Raw genomic sequence first — 6,443 nt, 5'->3', positions numbered from 1 at the left:
AACTTTGTAGAATTGTAATAACTTGTACCATGATTACTTTGTAGAATGGCAATAACTTGTAACATGATGAGTTTGTGGAATGGCAATAACTTGTAACGTAATGACTTTGTAGAATGGTAATAACTTGTAACATGATTACTTTGTGGAATTGTAATTACTTGTAACATGATTACTTTGTAGAATTGTAATAACTTGTAACATGATTACTTTGTAGAATGGTAATAACTTGTAACATGATTACTTTGTGGAATGGCAATAACTTGTAACATGATTACTTTGTGGAATGGTAATAACTTGTAACATGATTACTTTGTAGAATGGTAATAATTTGTAACGTGGTTACTTTGTAGAATTGTAATAACTTGTAACATGATTACTTTGTAGAATGGCAATAACTTGTAACGTGATTGCTGTGTAGAGGCAATAACTTGTAATATGATTACTTTGTATTATTATAATAACTTGTTACATGATTACTTTGTAGAATGGTAATAACTTGTAACATGATTACTTTGTAGAATGGTAATAACTTGTAACATAGTTACGTTGTGGAATGGTTGTTACTTGTAACATGATTACTTTGTGGAATGGTAATAACTTGTAACATGATTACTTTGTAGAATGGTAATAAATTGTAACGTGGTTACTTTGTAGAATTGTAATAACTTGTAACGTGATTCCTGTGTAGAGGCAATAACTTGTAATATGATTACTTTGTAGAATGGTAATAACTTGTAACATGATTACTTTGTAGAATGGTAATAACTTGTAACATAGTTACGTTGTGGAATGGTTGTTACTTGTAACATGATTACTTTGTGGAATGGTAATAACTTGTAACATGATTACTTTGTAGAATGGTAATAAATTGTAACGTGGTTACTTTGTAGACTGGCAATAACTTGTAACGTGATTCCTGTGTAGAGGCAATAACTTGTAATATGATTACTTTGTAGAATTGTAATAACTTGTAACATAATTACTTTGTAGAATGGTAATAACTTGTAACATGATTACTCTGTGGAATGGTAATAACTTGTAACGTGGTTTCTTTGTAGAATGGTAATAATTTGTAACGTGGTTACTTTGTAGAATTGTAATAACTTGTAACATGATTACTTTGTAGAATGGCAATAACTTGTAACGTGATTGCTGTGTAGAGGCAATAACTTGTAATATGATTACTTTGTCTAATTGTAATAACTTGTTACATGATTACTTTGTAGAATGGTAATAACTTGTAGCATGATTTCTTTGTGGAATGGTAATAACTTGTAACGTGGTTTCTATGTAGAATTGTAATAACTTGTGACGTGGTCACTTTGTAGAATTGTAATAACTTGTAACATGATTACTTTGTAAAATGGCAATAACTTGTAACATGATTAGTTTGTGGAATGGCAATAACTTGTAACGTGATGACTTTGTAGAATTTTAATAACTTGTAACATGATTACTTTGTGGAATGATAATAACTTGTAACGTGGTGACTTTGTAGAATTGTAATAACTTATAACATGATTACTTTGTAGAGTGGTAATAACTTGTAACATGATTACGTTGTGGAATGGTTGTTACTTGTAACATGATTACTTTGTGGAATGGTAATAACTTGTAACATGATTACTTTGTAGAATGGTAATAAATTGTAACGTGGTTACTTTGTAGAATTGTAATAACTTGTAACATGATTACTTTGTAGACTGGCAATAACTTGTAACGTGATTCCTGTGTAGAGGCAATAACTTGTAATATGATTACTTTGTAGAATTGTAATAACTTGTAACATAATTACTTTGTAGAATGGTAATAACTTGTAACATTATTACTCTGTGGAATGGTAATAACTTGTAACGTGGTTTCTTTGTAGAATTGTAATAACTTGTGACGTGGTTACTTTGTAGAATTGTAATAACTTGTAACATGATTACTTTGTAGAATGGCAATAACTTGTAACATGATTATTTTGTGGAATTGTAATAACTTGTAACATGATTACTTTGTGGAATGGTAATAACTTGTAACGTGGTGACTTTGTAGAATTGTAATAACTTGTAACATGATTACTTTGTAGAATGGTAATAACTTGTAACATGATTACTTTGTAGAATGGCAATAACTTGTAACATGATTACTCTGTAGAATGGCAATAACTTTGATTACTTTATGGAATGGTAATAACTTGTAACATGATTACTTTGTAGAATGGCAATAACTTGTAACATGATTACTTTGTAGAATGATAATAACTTGTAACATGATTACTTTGTAGAATGGTAATAAATTGTAACGTGGTTACTTTGTAGAATTGTAATAACTTGTAACATGATTACTTTGTAGAATGATGAACATGGCTAGGATGAAAAAAAATCCAGCCTTTTGTTGTTGTAATCTCTGTTCTTCCTTTTTCTTAGTTGTAATCTCTGTCCTGCCTTTTTTGTATAGTTTATCATGATTTATTTTTACAAAAATAGGCAATCTTTATTTGGAGTCGGGTTGCATATATACATAACAACAAGGAACATGACCTCTTTATCCGACTGATATTAATAAACAGTACATTCCACTTGAATTTTTATCCATCTGATGAGTTAAGCCTTTTTCAACTGATTTTTGGACCTGAGATTCTCTGGGTTTTTTACAATTCAAGATGGCTAAAGACACCCATATCACCTTAAGACTTTTTCAACTGATTCTTTTAGTTCGTTCTTATGTTGTAATGTTATACCACTGTCCCATGTTAGGGGGTTGGGATCCCGCTAACATTTTAGACTCGACACATTCTGTATGTATGTGGCTGTCCCAAGTCAGGAGCCTGAAAATCAGTGGATGTCGTTTGTTTGTGTGTTACATACTTAGTTTTCGTTCATTTTTTGTATATATATAAGACCGTTAGTTTTCTCCTTTGAATTGTTTTACATTGTCATTTCGGGGCCTTTTATAGCTGACTATGCTGTATGAGTTTTGCTCATTGTTGAAGGCCGTACGATGACCTATAGTTGTTAATTTCTGTGTCATTTGGTCTCTTGTTGAGAGTTGTCTCATTGGCAATCATACCACATCTTCTTTTTTATAAAACATACATGTAATAACATCAGATATACAACACACACATACAGACAGACAGCACACACATGTATTAAGACATAGATAGCACATGCAAAATATATATTAAAACAAATGTCAAGAATCAGCATAGTAGCACACAGTATTTATATCCGAGTCGCACATGCAAAATTAAACACTATAATCACAAGCAAAAGACTGCAAGCAGCTACAGCACAGGTAATCCTTACGCAAAACAAATAAATAATGAATATAAATGACTGCAAATAAATAAAATTTAAAACTAACAGGCTTCAAGATCAAGTCATGGGAAATCAGAATGGGTTAAAACTATCAGGTCTCTGATAAAACGTCGCATTCACAAGTTGAAAAACTGTGTTAACGATCGACCAAAATCCATTTTCAGAGACAAAGAGGCCATGAAATGTCTATCATCTCTTCATGATACGTATGTTGTTGTTCCTGCGGACAAAGCTTCAAATAATATTGTCTTTGTATGTAAATCGTATTACTACGAATGTCTTGTAAAAGAATTGGGTATAAAGGAGCACTCGGGTAATCCCACATACAAAGACATATCATTTGACAAGGATGAGATTTTAGCAAATCATAAGTCCTTCATGGCTTCCATAAACATTACATTGAACACCCAATCGGAGGATTTACCTTGTTTGTATTGGATACCAAAGCTTCATAAAATTCCGTACAAACAACGGTATATTGCTGGCTCATCTTCATGTTCCACTAAAGAATTGTCCATTAGATTGACTAAAATTTTATCCGCAGTGAAAGAGGGTCTTCAGAAATACTGTGAAACTGTTTACTCGCGTAGTGGTATTAACCATATGTGGATTCTTAAAAATTCTAAAGAACTTCTAGACAATTTTAAATCTCGGTCTATTTCTGAAATTAGTTCTATCAAAACTTTTGATTTTTCAACCCTGTATACCACCATTCCCCATGTGAAATTGAAAAATCGCCTAAAAGAAATAATCCACAATGCCTTTCAACATAAAAATGGTAGCACACGCTATAAATTTATTACTTTGGGATTTCATAAGGCATATTTCGTTAATAGTGACAAACAAAAAGGTAAAACCTGCTACACAAAAGAACAAGTGGTCAGTATGCTGGAGTTTCTTATCGACAACATATTTGTTGAGTTTGGAGGTAGACTTTTTCAACAAACTGTCGGCATTCCTATGGGAACGCACTGCGCGCCTCTCCTTGCTGACCTCTTCTTGTTTTCATATGAATCGGAGTTCCTTCGGACACTTGTCAAAAACAAGAAGATCAAAGAAGCCAGGTTATTTAATTTCACTTTCAGATATATTGATGATGTTCTTTCCATTAACAATCCAAACTTTTTTGATTGGGTTCCATTAATATATACACCAGAACTAGAAATTAAAGAGACAACAGACACGGCTTCATCCGCCTCATTTTTAGACTTATACCTCGAATTTGACATACACAGTCATCTTAGTACCAGAATCTATGACAAACGAGACGATTTTGATTTTGAAATTATCAATTTCCCCCACCTTAATAGCAACATATCAACTTCACCTGCATATGGAATATACATTTCCCAACTTATTCGGTATTCAAGAGCTTGCAGCTCCTACTCAGACTTTGTAAAACGTCACCAGTGTCTGAGCAGAAAGTTGATGAACCAGGGGTATGTCAAAGAACGTCTCGTCCTTTTTCTAAAAAAGTTCATCGGAAGGTACCCAGAACTTGTTGATAAATATTCCGTATCAACTTCACAAATAATACACGATGGTCTTGAAGTATAGATTTTGCGTACTGACGTTGTTTATCATCTTAATTACGTGTTATATTATTCTTTTATTTGTCTTTATTAATATTACTTTTACTGTTGTCTGTTTTTAGAGATATCCTTTTGACGTAACTCTGTGCTTATGTGTCCCATCATACTTTGAACGACAAAATTATTTTATGATGTGACTCTGTACCTATGTACCTTATCATACTTTGAATGACAAAATTATTTTATGATGTAACTCTGTACCTATGTATCTTGTCATACTTTGAATGACAAAATTATTTTATTCATTAATATTACTTTTACTGTTAACCAACTTTTTTTGTGATATACATTTTACGTGACTCTGTACTTATGTATCACGTCATACTTTGAACCACACTATTATTTTATTTATTATTATTACTTTAACTGCTAAGTCAGTGTTTGTTATATCTATTTTGCGTGACTGTATTTATGCATCCCGTCATACTTTGAACGACAAAATTATTTCATGTCTACCTGTGCGAATTTCAAACGCGCAATTTTACACCAGTACCAATACCCTCCTTCCTTGATGGGTGCATTTTACATAGACAAATATAATCGTATAATATAATCAAAATGAGGATGTTAATTTGATGTATGCCTTTTTGTGCTTCTTCGTTACATTTGTTGTTTTTATAGTGATTAAGATGATAACACAATGTTGACTGCTGTACCCCTATTTTTGACATTTTTACCTATTATGTCTGTTTGTTTTGTTCACGTATCGGTGACTATATAATGGAATTTGATGCGACTGTCATACAAGTGAGAGGTTTAGCTAGCTATAAAACCAGGTTCAATCCACCATTTTCTAAATTTGAAAATGCCTGTACCAAGTCAGGAATATGACAGTTCTTGTCCATTCGTTTTTGATGCGTTTTGTTATTTGATTTTGCCATGTGATTATAGACTTTCCGAATTGATTTTCCTCTGAGTTCAGTATTTTTGTGATTTTACTTTTTACATTATTTACAAGAACTGCAGGTACAATTTTCTGGGGGAAAAAACACCTGGTGGCGATAAAAAAAATAAACTGACCAAAAGTTGACATTTGGCAAGGAGTTTTAGTCTTCCTGTCTAATGACTAAAGCTTTTCTTACCATACCTTGTTCTTTTTGGCCATGGTATATTCGCTGTGCTTTTGTACCTGAAGTTTAATGTTTACTAAATTTTATAGGAATTCTGGACTTATAAGTCTCTAATGCCATGGTTCTCATTCTTCTGATTTTTAGTGCTAGTAGCTTAGACTGTTCAAGAAGTGTATTGTAAGAATTTGTGTAGTCGTCATAAATAAATCTGAGTGCTCTATCTTGTATTTTATCTATTTTCTTTATGTTTTGTCACCCGATCCTACAATATTAGCCACTATTAGTGGAAATCTATTAGTAAAATTAGTCCACTAGTAACACTAACAACAGTATACTTTTATACTGTACAGTATAGATGTTAAGTGCTGGTAGAACTAACAAAAGTATGTTAAATTCGGGGACAGCAAAAATCATGACAAGGGTTGTTTTAATTCAAAGAAAATGGCGTGTTGAATGGCACCAGTATGGTTTTT

This window comes from Mytilus edulis, chromosome 2, assembly GCF_963676685.1.
Source record: "Mytilus edulis chromosome 2, xbMytEdul2.2, whole genome shotgun sequence".
In the NCBI taxonomy this organism is placed as follows: Eukaryota; Metazoa; Mollusca; class Bivalvia; order Mytilida; family Mytilidae; genus Mytilus; species Mytilus edulis.
Note: the sequence above shows the minus strand (reverse complement) of the source record.